This window comes from Microcebus murinus, unplaced genomic scaffold (genome assembly GCF_040939455.1).
Source record: "Microcebus murinus isolate Inina unplaced genomic scaffold, M.murinus_Inina_mat1.0 scaf007_hap2_Mmur4.0, whole genome shotgun sequence".
Classification (NCBI taxonomy): domain Eukaryota; kingdom Metazoa; phylum Chordata; class Mammalia; order Primates; family Cheirogaleidae; genus Microcebus; species Microcebus murinus.
Window position 1 is genome coordinate 446,206 of NW_027438953.1, and position 20,174 is coordinate 466,379.

Consider the following 20,174-nt stretch of genomic DNA (forward strand, 5'->3'; position numbering starts at 1 on the left):
GTGTCCACAGACATATGGCAAACGGGCAGACAGGGCGCAGTGTGGAACTTGCTGTATCCACTCACCCATGGGTGACATGCAGGCTGGGCTATGTGTGGAACTGTCATTGTCCACACACCCACGGGACACGGGCAGACAAGGAGCAGTGTGGAACTTGCTGTGTCCACACATCAAACAGACGGGTAGGCAGGACGTGGCTGTGTCTACTCACCCACGGGAGACATGTAGGCTGGGCGCCGTGTGGATTTATTGTGTCCCCTCACCCACGGGAGACGGGTGGCAGAGCGCTGTGTGGAACTTGTTGTGTCCACACACCCAGCAGAGACAGGCGGACAGGGCGCAGAGTGGATGTGACTGTGTAAACTCACCCACGGGAGACGGGCAGTCAGGGCGCAGTGTGGAACTGGCTGTGTCCACACACCAAAGGGACACAGGCAGGCAGGGCGCAGTGTGGATCAGGCTGTGTCCACTCACCCATGGGAGATGGGCAGGCCGTGCGCTGTGTCGATCTGGGTGTGTCCACACACCCATGGGGGACGGTAAGACAGGGTGCCAGAACTTTGGTCTGAGACCTGACAGTCCAGATGCCACGCATGCTGCCGCGGGGCGGCGGTGTCGCGGCTTGGGACAAGAGGAGGCCCCACGGTGCGGGCTGGGGCGCCAGGCACCGCGCGGGCGCTGAGGGTGGGGGTGACCCCCACCCCGGGCCGCCGCCGCGCTCCCAGAAAGGGGACAGAACAAGAGGCAAAAAAAAAAAAAAAGCAGCAGCCTGTGGCACCCGGTATTCCCAGGCGGTCTCCCATCCAAGTACTAACCAGGCCCGACCCTGCTTAGCTTCCGAGACCAGACGAGATCGGGGGCGTTCAGGGTGGTGTGGCCCTAGACGGCGGCGGAGGGCGCCCCTGCCGAGCTTCTCTGGGCTTCCCCGCCGCCGCCTCCCGCCACAGGCCCCGCGCCGGGCTGGGCCGGGCCGGTTGAGTTCCCCGGCCGGGTCCCGTGGGCTCCCAGGGACGGGGTTGATGGGCGGGGCGGGGTGGGGCGGGGTGGGGGGCTGTCTCTCTATACACACACAAACACTCACACTCACTCACACTCACACAAGATGTGCCTCCACGGCTGGACTCGCCAAGGTGGAGCCCTCCCAGCCCCCCTCGTCTCCTCGCCCGGCCTCCTTCACCTACCCACTGCCCACCCCCAGCGCGCCGCTGCCGCTGACTGCGCACGAGCGGGACGCTCGCCCTTTGACCCCAGCCAGGGGCCGCCCTCCCCCACAACCCCTTTCAGCTGCGCCCCCCCCCTCGTCCTGTGGGTGGGCTGCCGCCTATTCCCCCGGGCCAGGGCTGGGGCACAGCCAGTGTATGGGGCGTCTCTCTCTGGGGATGTGTCCCATGGGTGGGGTGGGGTGGCGTGGTTTGGGGGGCGCTGAAGAAATCAGTCCCCTCCATCTCCTACCTCTGGAAAACGCCCAAGCCCGTGGAGAACTGCCGGCACCGCTTCGTGGGGGCCGGGACCCTCCTCCGTGTCCTCCTGTGGCCCAGTCCAAGGGGCCTGGGCCTGGCCGGGGCTGCATTGGACCCCGACCACCCTGGCGTGTGGACTCGCTAAAAATCGGCCATTAGATATTGGATTCCAGCTTCCTTGAGGTCATTTCACTAATGAGTGCACCGGAAAGAGTTTCCTAATCCATCTGTGAGGGTGGCAACTGAAAGAGAATTTGAAAGCTGACAGAATAGGCGAGGGAAGGCATAGGAGATTTCCACACCCAGCAAGGAAGACTTTCCCGAAATGGAAGAAAGAAACGAGCAAACAGAGACACCGGTAGCCCGCCCGGAAAAGAGTCTGCCCCTGAGAGAAAGCACCCTGACCAGGTTCACCCGTGGGTGGGTGGCGAGCTAGCGGCATTCAGAAGAGCGAGGCCCGCAGTCTGTGCGGAAGACACCTGCGCTCGGGTGTGTGTGGCGGCGCGATTCCCAAGCAGCTCTAGATGTTAAACCAAGGAGAAGCCAGGGAGTTCCCAACGCCCCAGGTGTCCTCAGCCCACGACTGGCTGCTGTGGGAATGCGAAGCCCGGCTCCTTGTCTCAGAGCGGGGTTCCCAGGAGGATCAGGCTGAAGCTGGGACTTGGCCTCAAAGTGTCCCCTCGCATGGCCACCCCCTTCCCCTTCCTGCTCCTCCACTCCTGGTGCCCCTCCATCCAGGGGCCAGACCTTAAAGAGTCACCGCAAGAGAATCCTGGTCCCAAAGGAGCCTCTGGGGGACCGGTGCTGAGAGAGGTTGTGGGCATGGCCCGCTGGGGCTCTGCCCGACCCAGGGCTGAGAGATGCCACCTCCCAGCTCTGGGTCCCTGCAGGAAGTGTTGGCAAGCACAGGGCCGGTCCTCCAAAGGCCCAGGTGCAGGGAGCCCAGGCCAAGCAGCCTGTGGAAGAAGCCACTTGCCGTGCCACCCCGGGAACAGGACTGCAGGCCCAGGCCCTTCCCACCTCCTCCTCCTCCTCCTCCTCCTCCCCCCCGCCCCGCCCCCACAGGGCACAGGGCTCAGAGACACCTCAGACTCTTGCTACCCAAAGTGCAAAGGGCATCAGTTGCTCCTCCAACCCCCCCCCCCGCCCAGCAGACCACGTTGTCCAGCCAGCCCCCGGGCCTCCCTGGGGTGCCCAGCACAAAAGTGCAGACACCCACCGGACCCTGAGTCTCAGTTTTCGGAGGTTTTTGCCACTCTAAGGACCCGCAGGCCAGCTGGGCCTTCGGGCAGGACAGAGAGCCCCGGAATCCGACGTGGAGAGCTGCGTGTACGTCCCCATCAGGAGGCGGTCCCCACCTCCGCGGCTCTCCCCTTGCGGGTAGCGGCAGCCCAGCCGGCAGCCGCAGGGCGGGCGCTGAGGGTGGGGGTCACCCCCACCCCGGGCCGCCGCCGCGCTCCCAGAAAGGGAACAGAACAAGAGGCAAAAAAAAAAAAAAAAAAAAAAAAAAACCAGAAGAAGCCTAAGGCACCCGGTATTCCCAGACGGTCTCCCATCCAAGTACTAAGGAGGCGCGACCCTGCTTAGCTTCCCAGACCAGACGAGCTCTGGGGCGTTCGGGGTGGTGTGGCCCTAGACGGCGGAGGGCGCCCCTGCCCCGCTCAAGAAGCCGAGCCTCTCTGCGCTTTCCCGCCGCCGCCGCCGCCGCCGCCGCCGCCGCCGCCGCCGCCGCCTCCTCCCGCCCCAGGCCCCGCGCCGGGCCGGGTCCGGTGTGCTCCGAGGGTCGGGGGTGACGGGCGGGGCGGGGCGGGGTGGGGCGGGGCGGGGGGGTGTCTCTCTATACACACACACACACTCACACTCACGCACACTCACACAAGATGCGCCTCCACGGCTGGACTCGCCAAGGTGGAGCCCTCCCAGGCCCCCTCCTCTCCTCGCCTGGCCTCCTTCACGTACCCGCTGCCCACCCCCGGCGCGTCGCCGCCGCTGACTGCGCACGCGCACGCGCGGGGCGCTCGCCCTTTGACCCCAGCCAGGGGCCGCCCTCCCCCACAACCCCTTTCAGCTGCGCCCCCCCCCTCGCCCTGTGGGTGGGCTGCCGCCTATTCCCCCGGGCCAGGGCTGGGGCACAGCCAGTGTATGGGGCGTCTCTCTCTGGGGATGTGTCCCATGGGTGGGGTGGGGTGGCGTGGTTTGGGGGGCGCTGAAGAAATCAGTCCCCTCCATCTCCTACCTCTGGAAAACGCCCAAGCCCGTGGAGAACTGCCGGCACCGCTTCGTGGGGGCCGGGACCCTCCTCCGTGTCCTCCTGTGGCCCAGTCCAAGGGGCCTGGGCCTGGCCGGGGCTGCATTGGACCCCGACCACCCTGGCGTGTGGACTCGCTAAAAATCGGCCATTAGATATTGGATTCCAGCTTCCTTGAGGTCATTTCACTAATGAGTGCACCGGAAAGAGTTTCCTAATCCATCTGTGAGGGTGGCAACTGAAAGAGAATTTGAAAGCTGACAGAATAGGCGAGGGAAGGCATAGGAGATTTCCACACCCAGCAAGGAAGACTTTCCCGAAATGGAAGAAAGAAACGAGCAAACAGAGACACCGGTAGCCCGCCCGGAAAAGAGTCTGCCCCTGAGAGAAAGCACCCTGACCAGGTTCACCCGTGGGTGGGTGGCGAGCTAGCGGCATTCAGAAGAGCGAGGCCCGCAGTCTGTGCGGAAGACACCTGCGCTCGGGTGTGTGTGGCGGCGTGATTCACAAGCAGTTCTAGATGTTAAACCCAGGAGAAGCCAGGGAGTTCCCAACGCCCCAGGTGTCCTCAGCACACGACTGGCTGCTGTGGGAATGCGAAGCCCGGCTCCTTGTCTCAGAGCGGGGTTCCCAGGAGGATCAGGCTGAAGCTGGGACTTGGCCTCAAAGTGTCCCCTCGCATGGCCACCCCCTTCCCCTTCCTGCTCCTCTACTCCTGGTGCCCCTCCATCCAGGGGCCAGACCTTAAAGAGTCACCGCAAGAGAATCCTGGTCCCAAAGGAGCCTTCTGGGGGACCGGTGCTGAGAGAGGTTGTGGGCATGGCCCGCTGGGGCTCTGCCCGACCCAGGGCTGAGAGATGCAACCTCCCAGCTCTGGGTCCCTGCAGGAAGTGTTGGCAAGCACAGGGCCGGTCCTCCAAAGGCCCAGGTGCAGGGAGCCCAGGCCAAGCAGCCTGTGGAAGAAGCCACTTGCCCTGCCACCCCGGGAACAGGACTGCGGGCCCCGGCCCTTCCCACCTCCTCCTCCTCCTCCTCCTCCGCCCTGCACCCCCCCCCCGACATGGCACAGGGCTCAGAGACACCTCAGACTCTTGCTACCCAAAGTGCAAAGGGCATCAGTTGCTCCTCCAAACCCCCCGCCCAGCAGACCGCGTCGTCCAGCCAGCCCCCGGGCCTCCCTGGGGTGCCCAGCACAAAAGTGCAGACACCCACCGGACCCTCAATCTCAGCTTTCGGATGCTTTTGCCACTCTAAGGACCCGCAGGCCCGCTGGGCCTTCGGGCAGGACAGAGAGCCCCGGAATCCGACGTGGAGAGCTGCGTGTACGTCCCCATCAGGAGGCGGTCCCCACCTCCGCGGCTCTCCCCTTGCGGGGAGCGGCAGCCGGCAGCCGCAGGGCCTCAGGGAAGACACCAGGCTGGGCCCCCGCGGCACAGCGGGGGCACGTCCCCCCGCACGCGACTTAGGGACGGCTGCTGGAGACTGCTGCGGCCACCCTGCTGCCGGGTTTCTGGAGGGCTTCCTGGAAGCAGCGTCCACACCAAGCCCTTGGAAGGCCCAGGCGACGGAGGAGCCGGTCAGGCAGGGGCCGAGGACGGTGAGAGGCCGGGCGGGAAGGAGCATGTCAGGCCGGGGCAGAGGACGGTGACACGCCGGGCGGGGAGGAGCCGGTCAGGCGGGGGCCCAGGACAGTGACGGGCCTGGCCGGGGAGGAGTGCGTCAGGCAGGGGCAGAGGTGACGGGCTGGGTAAGGGGTAGGGTGACAGTTAGGGCACAATTCACAATCGCAAAGATGTGGAAGCGACCCGAGTGCCCATCCATCCAGGAGTGCATTAATAAAATGTGGCGCGTGGACACCACGGAGTGCCATTCGGCTGTGAGGAGCAGCGGTGAGAGGGCACCTCTCGTGTTCTCCTGGCCAGAGCTGGAACCCGTTCCAGTAAGCCGAGTATCCCAAGAATGGACACACGAGCACCACGTGCTCGCGCTCACCAGCAAACTGGTACGAACGGATGGACACCTAAGTGGACAGAGAGGAATCACCTTCGTCGGGTGGGTGTCGGGCGGGTGGGGGGAGGGATGGGCATACACATCCGTTAGGGATGGGGTGGGTGCGCACCGACTGGGGGATGGGCGCGCTTGAAGCTCTGACCCGAGGGTGGAGGCTTGGAGAGGGCGACGTACCCGACCTTAACATTGGTGCCCCCACGATACGCTGGGACAACATGAGAGGTATCTGAATAAGAACACAGGGGGGAGGGGGGCACGGGCAACACATGTCACCTGAATACTTGTACTCCCATCATCTGCTTGAAAAGAGAGAGAAAAGAAAATGCAATAATAGAGGTAAGAGACACTTTTTAAAAATGATGAATCCGAAGAGAAAAGTAAAAGGAGGCCTGTGGAGCAGGTCTGGGTGTGACTCCGGATCCCCCAACATCAGGTGCCACCACCAAAGATTCCTACGTGTAGCCCATAGAACCCCAAAAGCAACGGGACGAGTTCTGGTCACATACTCCCTCAAAATGACATCCTGGCCTTCTTCTGGAACTCCCTCCCCTCTCAGATTCTCAAGGTTTCCTCCAACGTGTCGGTTCCCACAGAGCAGACCTTGGGTCTGAGACCTGACAGTCCAGATGCCACGCGTGCTGCCGCGTGGCGGCGGTGTCGCGGCTTGGGACAAGAGGAGGCCCCACGGTGCGGGCTGGGGCGCCAGGCACCGCGGCGGGCGCTGAGGGTGGGGGTCACCCCCACCCCGGGCCGCCGCCGCGCTCCCAGAAAGGGAACAGAACAGGAGGCAAAAAAAAAAAAAAAAAAAAAAAAACCAGAAGAAGCCTAAGGCACCCGGTATTCCCAGGCGGTCTCCCATCCAAGTACTAAGGAGGCCCGACCCTGCTTAGCTTCCCAGACCAGACGAGCTCGGGGGCGTTCGGGGTGGTGTGGCCCTAGACGGCGGAGGGCGCCCCTGCCCCGCTCAAGAAGCCGAGCCTCTCTGCGCTTTCCCGCCGCCGCCGCCGCCGCCGCCGCCGCCGCCGCCGCCGCCTCCTCCCGCCCCAGGCCCCGCGCCGGGCCGGGTCCGGTGTGCTCCGAGGGTCGGGGGTGACGGGCGGGGCGGGGCGGGGTGGGGCGGGGCGGGGGGGTGTCTCTCTATACACACACACACACTCACACTCACGCACACTCACACAAGATGCGCCTCCACGGCTAGACTCGCCAAGGTGGAGCCCTCCCAGGCCCCCTCGTCTCCTCGCCTGGCCTCCTTCACGTACCCGCTGCCCACCCCCGGCGCGTCGCCGCCGCCGCTGACTGCGCACGCGCACGCGCGGGGCGCTCGCCCTTTGACCCCAGCCAGGGGCCGCCCTCCCCCACAACCCCTTTCAGCTGCGCCCCCCCCCTCGCCCTGTGGGTGGGCTGCCGCCTATTCCCCCGGGCCAGGGCTGGGGCACAGCCAGTGTATGGGGCGTCTCTCTCTGGGGATGTGTCCCATGGGTGGGGTGGGGTGGCGTGGTTTGGGGGGCGCTGAAGAAATCAGTCCCCTCCATCTCCTACCTCTGGAAAACGCCCAAGCCCGTGGAGAACTGCCGGCACCGCTTCGTGGGGGCCGGGACCCTCCTCCGTGTCCTCCTGTGGCCCAGTCCAAGGGGCCTGGGCCTGGCCGGGGCTGCATTGGACCCCGACCACCCTGGCGTGTGGACTCGCTAAAAATCGGCCATTAGATATTGGATTCCAGCTTCCTTGAGGTCATTTCACTAATGAGTGCACCGGAAAGAGTTTCCTAATCCATCTGTGAGGGTGGCAACTGAAAGAGAATTTGAAAGCTGACAGAATAGGCGAGGGAAGGCATAGGAGATTTCCACACCCAGCAAGGAAGACTTTCCCGAAATGGAAGAAAGAAACGAGCAAACAGAGACACCGGTAGCCCGCCCGGAAAAGAGTCTGCCCCTGAGAGAAAGCACCCTGACCAGGTTCACCCGTGGGTGGGTGGCGAGCTAGCGGCATTCAGAAGAGCGAGGCCTGCAGTCTGTGCGGAAGACACCTGCGCTCGGGTGTGTGTGGCGGCGTGATTCACAAGCAGTTCTAGATGTTAAACCCAGGAGAAGCCAGGGAGTTCCCAACGCCCCAGGTGTCCTCAGCACACGACTGGCTGCTGTGGGAATGCGAAGCCCGGCTCCTTGTCTCAGAGCGGGGTTCCCAGGAGGATCAGGCTGAAGCTGGGACTTGGCCTCAAAGTGTCCCCTCGCATGGCCACCCCCTTCCCCTTCCTGCTCCTCTACTCCTGGTGCCCCTCCATCCAGGGGCCAGACCTTAAAGAGTCACCGCAAGAGAATCCTGGTCCCAAAGGAGCCTTCTGGGGGACCGGTGCTGAGAGAGGTTGTGGGCATGGCCCGCTGGGGCTCTGCCCGACCCAGGGCTGAGAGATGCAACCTCCCAGCTCTGGGTCCCTGCAGGAAGTGTTGGCAAGCACAGGGCCGGTCCTCCAAAGGCCCAGGTGCAGGGAGCCCAGGCCAAGCAGCCTGTGGAAGAAGCCACTTGCCGTGCCACCCCGGGAACAGGACTGCAGGCCCCGGCCCTTCCCACCTCCTCCTCCTCCTCCTCCTCCTCCTCCCCCCCGCCCCGCCCCCACAGGGCACAGGGCTCAGAGACACCTCAGACTCTTGCTACCCAAAGTGCAAAGGGCATCAGTTGCTCCTCCAAACCCCCCGCCCAGCAGACCGCGTCGTCCAGCCAGCCCCCGGGCCTCCCTGGGGTGCCCAGCACAAAAGTGCAGACACCCACCGGACCCTCAATCTCAGCTTTCGGATGCTTTTGCCACTCTAAGGACCCGCAGGCCCGCTGGGCCTTCGGGCAGGACAGAGAGCCCCGGAATCCGACGTGGAGAGCTGCGTGTACGTCCCCATCAGGAGGCGGTCCCCACCTCCGCGGCTCTCCCCTTGCGGGGAGCGGCAGCCGGCAGCCGCAGGGCCTCAGGGAAGACACCAGGCTGGGCCCCCGCGGCACAGCGGGGGCACGTCCCCCCGCACGCGACTTAGGGACGGCTGCTGGAGACTGCTGCGGCCACCCTGCTGCCGGGTTTCTGGAGGGCTTCCTGGAAGCAGCGTCCACACCAAGCCCTTGGAAGGCCCAGGCGACGGAGGAGCCGGTCAGGCAGGGGCCGAGGACGGTGAGAGGCCGGGCGGGAAGGAGCATGTCAGGCCGGGGCAGAGGACGGTGACACGCCGGGCGGGGAGGAGCCGGTCAGGCGGGGGCCCAGGACAGTGACGGGCCTGGCCGGGGAGGAGTGCGTCAGGCAGGGGCAGAGGTGACGGGCTGGGTAAGGGGTAGGGTGACAGTTAGGGCACAATTCACAATCCCAAAGATGTGGAAGCGACCCGAGTGCCCATCCATCCAGGAGTGCATTAATAAAATGTGGCGCGTGGACACCACGGAGTGCCATTCGGCTGTGAGGAGCAGCGGTGAGAGGGCACCTCTCGTGTTCTCCTGGCCAGAGCTGGAACCCGTTCCAGTAAGCCGAGTATCCCAAGAATGGACACACGAGCACCACGTGCTCGCGCTCACCAGCAAACTGGTACGAACGGATGGACACCTAAGTGGACAGAGAGGAATCACCTTCGTCGGGTGGGTGTCGGGCGGGTGGGGGGAGGGATGGGCATACACATCCGTTAGGGATGGGGTGGGTGCGCACCGACTGGGGGATGGGCGCGCTTGAAGCTCTGACCCGAGGGTGGAGGCTTGGAGAGGGCGACGTACCCGACCTTAACATTGGTGCCCCCACGATACGCTGGGACAACATGAGAGGTATCTGAATAAGAACACAGGGGGGAGGGGGGCACGGGCAACACATGTCACCTGAATACTTGTACTCCCATCATCTGCTTGAAAAGAGAGAGAAAAGAAAATGCAATAATAGAGGTAAGAGACACTTTTTAAAAATGATGAATCCGAAGAGAAAAGTAAAAGGAGGCCTGTGGAGCAGGTCTGGGTGTGACTCCGGATCCCCCAACATCAGGTGCCACCACCAAAGATTCCTACGTGTAGCCCATAGAACCCCAAAAGCAACGGGACGAGTTCTGGTCACATACTCCCTCAAAATGACATCCTGGCCTTCTTCTGGAACTCCCTCCCCTCTCAGATTCTCAAGGTTTCCTCCAACGTGTCGGTTCCCACAGAGCAGACCTTGGGTCTGAGACCTGACAGTCCAGATGCCACGCGTGCTGCCGCGTGGCGGCGGTGTCGCGGCTTGGGACAAGAGGAGGCCCCACGGTGCGGGCTGGGGCGCCAGGCACCGCGGCGGGCGCTGAGGGTGGGGGTCACCCCCACCCCGGGCCGCCGCCGCGCTCCCAGAAAGGGAACAGAACAGGAGGCAAAAAAAAAAAAAAAAAAAAAAAAACCAGAAGAAGCCTAAGGCACCCGGTATTCCCAGGCGGTCTCCCATCCAAGTACTAAGGAGGCCCGACCCTGCTTAGCTTCCCAGACCAGACGAGCTCGGGGGCGTTCGGGGTGGTGTGGCCCTAGACGGCGGAGGGCGCCCCTGCCCCGCTCAAGAAGCCGAGCCTCTCTGCGCTTTCCCGCCGCCGCCGCCGCCTCCTCCCGCCCCAGGCCCCGCGCCGGGCCGGGTCCGGTGTGCTCCGAGGGTCGGGGGTGACGGGCGGGGCGGGGCGGGGTGGGGCGGGGCGGGGGGGTGTCTCTCTATACACACACACACACTCACACTCACGCACACTCACACAAGATGCGCCTCCACGGCTGGACTCGCCAAGGTGGAGCCCTCCCAGGCCCCCTCGTCTCCTCGCCTGGCCTCCTTCACGTACCCGCTGCCCACCCCCGGCGCGTCGCCGCCGCCGCTGACTGCGCACGCGCACGCGCGGGGCGCTCGCCCTTTGACCCCAGCCAGGGGCCGCCCTCCCCCACAACCCCTTTCAGCTGCGCCCCCCCCCTCGCCCTATGGGTGGGCTGCCGCCTATTCCCCCGGGCCAGGGCTGGGGCACAGCCAGTGTATGGGGCGTCTCTCTCTGGGGATGTGTCCCATGGGTGGGGTGGGGTGGCGTGGTTTGGGGGGCGCTGAAGAAATCAGTCCCCTCCATCTCCTACCTCTGGAAAACGCCCAAGCCCGTGGAGAACTGCCGGCACCGCTTCGTGGGGGCCGGGACCCTCCTCCGTGTCCTCCTGTGGCCCAGTCCAAGGGGCCTGGGCCTGGCCGGGGCTGCATTGGACCCCGACCACCCTGGCGTGTGGACTCGCTAAAAATCGGCCATTAGATATTGGATTCCAGCTTCCTTGAGGTCATTTCACTAATGAGTGCACCGGAAAGAGTTTCCTAATCCATCTGTGAGGGTGGCAACTGAAAGAGAATTTGAAAGCTGACAGAATAGGCGAGGGAAGGCATAGGAGATTTCCACACCCAGCAAGGAAGACTTTCCCGAAATGGAAGAAAGAAACGAGCAAACAGAGACACCGGTAGCCCGCCCGGAAAAGAGTCTGCCCCTGAGAGAAAGCACCCTGACCAGGTTCACCCGTGGGTGGGTGGCGAGCTAGCGGCATTCAGAAGAGCGAGGCCCGCAGTCTGTGCGGAAGACACCTGCGCTCGGGTGTGTGTGGCGGCGTGATTCACAAGCAGTTCTAGATGTTAAACCCAGGAGAAGCCAGGGAGTTCCCAACGCCCCAGGTGTCCTCAGCACACGACTGGCTGCTGTGGGAATGCGAAGCCCGGCTCCTTGTCTCAGAGCGGGGTTCCCAGGAGGATCAGGCTGAAGCTGGGACTTGGCCTCAAAGTGTCCCCTCGCATGGCCACCCCCTTCCCCTTCCTGCTCCTCTACTCCTGGTGCCCCTCCATCCAGGGGCCAGACCTTAAAGAGTCACCGCAAGAGAATCCTGGTCCCAAAGGAGCCTTCTGGGGGACCGGTGCTGAGAGAGGTTGTGGGCATGGCCCGCTGGGGCTCTGCCCGACCCAGGGCTGAGAGATGCAACCTCCCAGCTCTGGGTCCCTGCAGGAAGTGTTGGCAAGCACAGGGCCGGTCCTCCAAAGGCCCAGGTGCAGGGAGCCCAGGCCAAGCAGCCTGTGGAAGAAGCCACTTGCCCTGCCACCCCGGGAACAGGACTGCGGGCCCCGGCCCTTCCCACCTCCTCCTCCTCCTCCTCCTCCGCCCTGCACCCCCCCCCGACATGGCACAGGGCTCAGAGACACCTCAGACTCTTGCTACCCAAAGTGCAAAGGGCATCAGTTGCTCCTCCAAACCCCCCGCCCAGCAGACCGCGTCGTCCAGCCAGCCCCCGGGCCTCCCTGGGGTGCCCAGCACAAAAGTGCAGACACCCACCGGACCCTCAATCTCAGCTTTCGGATGCTTTTGCCACTCTAAGGACCCGCAGGCCCGCTGGGCCTTCGGGCAGGACAGAGAGCCCCGGAATCCGACGTGGAGAGCTGCGTGTACGTCCCCATCAGGAGGCGGTCCCCACCTCCGCGGCTCTCCCCTTGCGGGGAGCGGCAGCCGGCAGCCGCAGGGCCTCAGGGAAGACACCAGGCTGGGCCCCCGCGGCACAGCGGGGGCACGTCCCCCCGCACGCGACTTAGGGACGGCTGCTGGAGACTGCTGCGGCCACCCTGCTGCCGGGTTTCTGGAGGGCTTCCTGGAAGCAGCGTCCACACCAAGCCCTTGGAAGGCCCAGGCGACGGAGGAGCCGGTCAGGCAGGGGCCGAGGACGGTGAGAGGCCGGGCGGGAAGGAGCATGTCAGGCCGGGGCAGAGGACGGTGACACGCCGGGCGGGGAGGAGCCGGTCAGGCGGGGGCCCAGGACAGTGACGGGCCTGGCCGGGGAGGAGTGCGTCAGGCAGGGGCAGAGGTGACGGGCTGGGTAAGGGGTAGGGTGACAGTTAGGGCACAATTCACAATCCCAAAGATGTGGAAGCGACCCGAGTGCCCATCCATCCAGGAGTGCATTAATAAAATGTGGCGCGTGGACACCACGGAGTGCCATTCGGCTGTGAGGAGCAGCGGTGAGAGGGCACCTCTCGTGTTCTCCTGGCCAGAGCTGGAACCCGTTCCAGTAAGCCGAGTATCCCAAGAATGGACACACGAGCACCACGTGCTCGCGCTCACCAGCAAACTGGTACGAACGGATGGACACCTAAGTGGACAGAGAGGAATCACCTTCGTCGGGTGGGTGTCGGGCGGGTGGGGGGAGGGATGGGCATACACATCCGTTAGGGATGGGGTGGGTGCGCACCGACTGGGGGATGGGCGCGCTTGAAGCTCTGACCCGAGGGTGGAGGCTTGGAGAGGGCGACGTACCCGACCTTAACATTGGTGCCCCCACGATACGCTGGGACAACATGAGAGGTATCTGAATAAGAACACAGGGGGGAGGGGGGCACGGGCAACACATGTCACCTGAATACTTGTACTCCCATCATCTGCTTGAAAAGAGAGAGAAAAGAAAATGCAATAATAGAGGTAAGAGACACTTTTTAAAAATGATGAATCCGAAGAGAAAAGTAAAAGGAGGCCTGTGGAGCAGGTCTGGGTGTGACTCCGGATCCCCCAACATCAGGTGCCACCACCAAAGATTCCTACGTGTAGCCCATAGAACCCCAAAAGCAACGGGACGAGTTCTGGTCACATACTCCCTCAAAATGACATCCTGGCCTTCTTCTGGAACTCCCTCCCCTCTCAGATTCTCAAGGTTTCCTCCAACGTGTCGGTTCCCACAGAGCAGACCTTGGGTCTGAGACCTGACAGTCCAGATGCCACGCGTGCTGCCGCGTGGCGGCGGTGTCGCGGCTTGGGACAAGAGGAGGCCCCACGGTGCGGGCTGGGGCGCCAGGCACCGCGGCGGGCGCTGAGGGTGGGGGTCACCCCCACCCCGGGCCGCCGCCGCGCTCCCAGAAAGGGAACAGAACAGGAGGCAAAAAAAAAAAAAAAAAAAAAAAAACCAGAAGAAGCCTAAGGCACCCGGTATTCCCAGGCGGTCTCCCATCCAAGTACTAAGGAGGCCCGACCCTGCTTAGCTTCCCAGACCAGACGAGCTCGGGGGCGTTCGGGGTGGTGTGGCCCTAGACGGCGGAGGGCGCCCCTGCCCCGCTCAAGAAGCCGAGCCTCTCTGCGCTTTCCCGCCGCCGCCGCCGCCTCCTCCCGCCCCAGGCCCCGCGCCGGGCCGGGTCCGGTGTGCTCCGAGGGTCGGGGGTGACGGGCGGGGCGGGGCGGGGTGGGGCGGGGCGGGGGGGTGTCTCTCTATACACACACACACACTCACACTCACGCACACTCACACAAGATGCGCCTCCACGGCTGGACTCGCCAAGGTGGAGCCCTCCCAGGCCCCCTCGTCTCCTCGCCTGGCCTCCTTCACGTACCCGCTGCCCACCCCCGGCGCGTCGCCGCCGCCGCTGACTGCGCACGCGCACGCGCGGGGCGCTCGCCCTTTGACCCCAGCCAGGGGCCGCCCTCCCCCACAACCCCTTTCAGCTGCGCCCCCCCCCTCGCCCTGTGGGTGGGCTGCCGCCTATTCCCCCGGGCCAGGGCTGGGGCACAGCCAGTGTATGGGGCGTCTCTCTCTGGGGATGTGTCCCATGGGTGGGGTGGGGTGGCGTGGTTTGGGGGGCGCTGAAGAAATCAGTCCCCTCCATCTCCTACCTCTGGAAAACGCCCAAGCCCGTGGAGAACTGCCGGCACCGCTTCGTGGGGGCCGGGACCCTCCTCCGTGTCCTCCTGTGGCCCAGTCCAAGGGGCCTGGGCCTGGCCGGGGCTGCATTGGACCCCGACCACCCTGGCGTGTGGACTCGCTAAAAATCGGCCATTAGATATTGGATTCCAGCTTCCTTGAGGTCATTTCACTAATGAGTGCACCGGAAAGAGTTTCCTAATCCATCTGTGAGGGTGGCAACTGAAAGAGAATTTGAAAGCTGACAGAATAGGCGAGGGAAGGCATAGGAGATTTCCACACCCAGCAAGGAAGACTTTCCCGAAATGGAAGAAAGAAACGAGCAAACAGAGACACCGGTAGCCCGCCCGGAAAAGAGTCTGCCCCTGAGAGAAAGCACCCTGACCAGGTTCACCCGTGGGTGGGTGGCGAGCTAGCGGCATTCAGAAGAGCGAGGCCCGCAGTCTGTGCGGAAGACACCTGCGCTCGGGTGTGTGTGGCGGCGTGATTCACAAGCAGTTCTAGATGTTAAACCCAGGAGAAGCCAGGGAGTTCCCAACGCCCCAGGTGTCCTCAGCACACGACTGGCTGCTGTGGGAATGCGAAGCCCGGCTCCTTGTCTCAGAGCGGGGTTCCCAGGAGGATCAGGCTGAAGCTGGGACTTGGCCTCAAAGTGTCCCCTCGCATGGCCACCCCCTTCCCCTTCCTGCTCCTCTACTCCTGGTGCCCCTCCATCCAGGGGCCAGACCTTAAAGAGTCACCGCAAGAGAATCCTGGTCCCAAAGGAGCCTTCTGGGGGACCGGTGCTGAGAGAGGTTGTGGGCATGGCCCGCTGGGGCTCTGCCCGACCCAGGGCTGAGAGATGCAACCTCCCAGCTCTGGGTCCCTGCAGGAAGTGTTGGCAAGCACAGGGCCGGTCCTCCAAAGGCCCAGGTGCAGGGAGCCCAGGCCAAGCAGCCTGTGGAAGAAGCCACTTGCCCTGCCACCCCGGGAACAGGACTGCGGGCCCCGGCCCTTCCCACCTCCTCCTCCTCCTCCTCCTCCGCCCTGCACCCCCCCCCCGACATGGCACAGGGCTCAGAGACACCTCAGACTCTTGCTACCCAAAGTGCAAAGGGCATCAGTTGCTCCTCCAAACCCCCCGCCCAGCAGACCGCGTCGTCCAGCCAGCCCCCGGGCCTCCCTGGGGTGCCCAGCACAAAAGTGCAGACACCCACCGGACCCTCAATCTCAGCTTTCGGATGCTTTTGCCACTCTAAGGACCCGCAGGCCCGCTGGGCCTTCGGGCAGGACAGAGAGCCCCGGAATCCGACGTGGAGAGCTGCGTGTACGTCCCCATCAGGAGGCGGTCCCCACCTCCGCGGCTCTCCCCTTGCGGGGAGCGGCAGCCGGCAGCCGCAGGGCCTCAGGGAAGACACCAGGCTGGGCCCCCGCGGCACAGCGGGGGCACGTCCCCCCGCACGCGACTTAGGGACGGCTGCTGGAGACTGCTGCGGCCACCCTGCTGCCGGGTTTCTGGAGGGCTTCCTGGAAGCAGCGTCCACACCAAGCCCTTGGAAGGCCCAGGCGACGGAGGAGCCGGTCAGGCAGGGGCCGAGGACGGTGAGAGGCCGGGCGGGAAGGAGCATGTCAGGCCGGGGCAGAGGACGGTGACACGCCGGGCGGGGAGGAGCCGGTCAGGCGGGGGCCCAGGACAGTGACGGGCCTGGCCGGGGAGGAGTGCGTCAGGCAGGGGCAGAGGTGACGGGCTGGGTAAGGGGTAGGGTGACAGTTAGGGCACAATTCACAATCCCAAAGATGTGGAAGCGACCCGAGTGCCCATCCATCCAGGAGTGCATTAATAAAATGTGGCGCGTGGACACCACGGAGTGCCATTCGGCTGTGAGGAGCAGCGGTGAGAGGGCACCTCTCGTGTTCTCCTGGCCAGAGCTGGAACCCGTTCCAGTAAGCCGAGTATCCCAAGAATGGACACACGAGCACCACGTGCTCGCGCTCACCAGCAAACTGGTACGAACGGATGGACACCTAAGTGGACAGAGAGGAATCACCTTCGTCGGGTGGGTGTCGGGCGGGTGGGGGGAGGGATGGGCATACACATCCGTTAGGGATGGGGTGGGTGCGCACCGACTGGGGGATGGGCGCGCTTGAAGCTCTGACCCGAGGGTGGAGGCTTGGAGAGGGCGACGTACCCGACCTTAACATTGGTGCCCCCACGATACGCTGGGACAACATGAGAGGTATCTGAATAAGAACACAGGGGGGAGGGGGGCACGGGCAACACATGTCACCTGAATACTTGTACTCCCATCATCTGCTTGAAAAGAGAGAGAAAAGAAAATGCAATAATAGAGGTAAGAGACACTTTTTAAAAATGATGAATCCGAAGAGAAAAGTAAAAGGAGGCCTGTGGAGCAGGTCTGGGTGTGACTCCGGATCCCCCAACATCAGGTGCCACCACCAAAGATTCCTACGTGTAGCCCATAGAACCCCAAAAGCAACGGGACGAGTTCTGGTCACATACTCCCTCAAAATGACATCCTGGCCTTCTTCTGGAACTCCCTCCCCTCTCAGACTCTCAAGGTTTCCTCCAACGTGTCGGTTCCCACAGAGCAGACCTTGGGTCTGAGACCTGACAGTCCAGATGCCACGCGTGCTGCCGCGTGGCGGCGGTGTCGCGGCTTGGGACAAGAGGAGGTCCCACGGTGCGGGCTGGGGCGCCAGGCAACGCGGCGGGCGCTGAGGGTGGGGGTCACCCCCACCCCGGGCCGCCGCCGCGCTCCCAGAAAGGGAACAGAACAGGAGGCAAAAAAAAAAAAAAAAAAAAAAAAAACCAGAAGAAGCCTAAGGCACCCGGTATTCCCAGGCGGTCTCCCATCCAAGTACTAAGGAGGCCCGACCCTGCTTAGCTTCCCAGACCAGACGAGCTCGGGGGCGTTCGGGGTGGTGTGGCCCTAGACGGCGGAGGGCGCCCCTGCCCCGCTCAAGAAGCCGAGCCTCTCTGCGCTTTCCCCCCGCCGCCGCCGCCGCCGCCGCCGCCGCCGCCGCCGCCGCCGCCTCCTCCCGCCCCAGGCCCCGCGCCGGGCCGGGTCCGGTGTGCTCCGAGGGTCGGGGGTGACGGGCGGGGCGGGGCGGGGCGGGGCGGGGCGGGGGGGTGTCTCTCTATACACACACACACACTCACACTCACGCACACTCACACAAGATGCGCCTCCACGGCTGGACTCGCCAAGGTGGAGCCCTCCCAGCCCCCCTAGTCTCCTCGCCTGGCCTCCTTCACGTACCCGCTGCCCACCCCCGGCGCCTCGCTGCCGCTGACTGCGCACGCGCACGCCCTTTGACCCCAGCCAGGGGCCGCCCTCCGCCACAACCCCTTTCAGCTGCGGCCCCCCTCGCCCTGTGGGTGGGCTGCCGCCTATTCCCCCGGGCCAGGGCTGGGGCACAGCCAGTGTATGGGGCGTCTCTCTCTGGGGATGTGTCCCATGGGTGGGGTGGGGTGGCGTGGTTTGGGGGGCGCTGAAGAAATCAGTCCCCTCCATCTCCTACCTCTGGAAAACTCCTAAGCCCGTGGAGAACTGCCAGCACCGCTTCGTGGGGGCCGGGACCCTCCTCCGTGTCCTCCTGTGGCCCAGTCCAAGGGGCCTGGGCCTGGCCGGGGCTGCATTGGACCCCGACCACCCTGGCGTGTGGACTCGCTAAAAATCGGCCATTAGATATTGGATTCCAGCTTCCTTGAGGTCATTTCACTAATGAGTGCACCGGAAAGAGTTTCCTAATCCATCTGTGAGGGTGGCAACTGAAAGAGAATTTGAAAGCTGACAGAATAGGCGAGGGAAGGCATAGGAGATTTCCACACCCAGCAAGGAAGACTTTCCCGAAATGGAAGAAAGAAACGAGCAAACAGAGACACCGGTAGCCCGCCCGGAAAAGAGTCTGCCCCTGAGAGAAAGCACCCTGACCAGGTTCACCCGTGGGTGGGTGGCGAGCTAGCGGCATTCAGAAGAGCGAGGCCCGCAGTCTGTGCGGAAGACACCTGCGCTCGGGTGTGTGTGGCGGCGCGATTCCCAAGCAGCTCTAGATGTTAAACCAAGGAGAAGCCAGGGAGTTCCCAACGCCCCAGGTGTCCTCAGCCCACGACTGGCTGCTGTGGGAATGCGAAGCCCGGCTCCTTGTCTCAGAGCGGGGTTCCCAGGAGGATCAGGCTGAAGCTGGGACTTGGCCTCAAAGTGTCCCCTCGCATGGCCACCCCCTTCCCCTTCCTGCTCCTCTACTCCTGGTGCCCCTCCATCCAGGGGCCAGACCTTAAAGAGTCACCGCAAGAGAATCCTGGTCCCAAAGGAGCCTTCTGGGGGACCGGTGCTGAGAGAGGTTGTGGGCATGGCCCGCTGGGGCTCTGCCCGACCCAGGGCTGAGAGATGCCACCTCCCAGCTCTGGGTCCCTGCAGGAAGTGTTGGCAAGCACAGGGCCGGTCCTCCAAAGGCCCAGGTGCAGGGAGCCCAGGCCAAGCAGCCTGTGGAAGAAGCCACTTGCCGTGCCACCCCGGGAACAGGACTGCAGGCCCCGGCCCTTCCCACCTCCTCCTCCTCCTCCTCCTCCTCCCCCCCGCCCCGCCCCCACAGGGCACAGGGCTCAGAGACACCTCAGACTCTTGCTACCCAAAGTGCAAAGGGCATCAGTTGCTCCTCCAACCCCCCCCCCCACCGCCCAGCAGACCACGTTGTCCAGCCAGCCCCCGGGCCTCCCTGGGGTGCCCAGCACAAAAGTGCAGACACCCACCGGACCCTGAGTCTCAGTTTTCGGAGGTTTTTGCCACTCTAAGGACCCGCAGGCCAGCTGGGCCTTCGGGCAGGACAGAGAGCCCCGGAATCCGACGTGGAGAGCTGCGTGTACGTCCCCATCAGGAGGCGGTCCCCACATCCGCGGCTCTCCCCTTGCGGGTAGCGGCAGCCCAGCCGGCAGCCGCAGGGCGGGCGCTGAGGGTGGGGGTCACCCCCACCCCGGGCCGCCGCCGCGCTCCCAGAAAGGGAACAGAACAAGAGGCAAAAAAAAAAACAAAAAAAACAAAAACCAGAAGAAGCCTAAGGCACCCGGTATTCCCAGGCGGTCTCCCATCCAAGTACTAAGGAGGCGCGACCCTGCTTAGCTTCCCAGACCAGACGAGCTCTGGGGCGTTCGGGGTGGTGTGGCCCTAGACGGCGGAGGGCGCCCCTGCCCCGCTCAAGAAGCCGAGCCTCTCTGCGCTTTCCCGCCGCCGCCGCCGCCGCCGCCGCCGCCGCCGCCGCCGCCGCCGCCGCCGCCGCCTCCTCCCGCCCCAGGCCCCGCGCCGGGCCGGGTCCGGTGTGCTCCGAGGGTCGGGGGTGACGGGCGGGGCGGGTCGGGTGGGGCGGGGCGGGGGGGTGTCTCTCTATACACACACACACACTCACACTCACGCACACTCACACAAGATGCGCCTCCACGGCTGGACTCGCCAAGGTGGAGCCCTCCCAGGCCCCCTCGTCTCCTCGCCTGGCCTCCTTCACGTACCCGCTGCCCACCCCCGGCGCGTCGCCGCCGCCGCTGACTGCGCACGCGCACGCGCGGGGCGCTCGCCCTTTGACCCCAGCCAGGGGCCGCCCTCCCCCACAACCCCTTTCAGCTGCGCCCCCCCCCTCGCCCTGTGGGTGGGCTGCCGCCTATTCCCCCGGGCCAGGGCTGGGGCACAGCCAGTGTATGGGGCGTCTCTCTCTGGGGATGTGTCCCATGGGTGGGGTGGGGTGGCGTGGTTTGGGGGGCGCTGAAGAAATCAGTCCCCTCCATCTCCTACCTCTGGAAAACGCCCAAGCCCGTGGAGAAC

The 20,174-nt window shown here is 64.5% G+C and overlaps 1 non-coding gene and 4 pseudogenes across 1 annotated transcript; all 5 read right to left on the bottom strand.

Moving 5' to 3' along the window:
* Window positions 1–766: 766 nt before the first annotated feature.
* Window positions 767–885, bottom strand: LOC142866752 (5S ribosomal RNA). The gene has a single exon (XR_012916582.1). It is a non-coding gene; the product is annotated as a 5S ribosomal RNA (ribosomal RNA).
* Window positions 886–6,540: 5,655 nt separating this feature from the next.
* LOC142866842 (uncharacterized) lies at window positions 6,541–6,659 on the bottom strand (annotated as a pseudogene).
* Window positions 6,660–10,104: 3,445 nt separating this feature from the next.
* LOC142866843 (uncharacterized) lies at window positions 10,105–10,223 on the bottom strand (annotated as a pseudogene).
* A 3,417-nt stretch (window positions 10,224–13,640) lies between these two features.
* Window positions 13,641–13,759, bottom strand: LOC142866844 (uncharacterized; annotated as a pseudogene).
* Window positions 13,760–17,178: 3,419 nt separating this feature from the next.
* On the bottom strand, window positions 17,179–17,297 carry LOC142866845 (uncharacterized; annotated as a pseudogene).
* Between the last annotated feature and the right edge of the window lie 2,877 nt (window positions 17,298–20,174).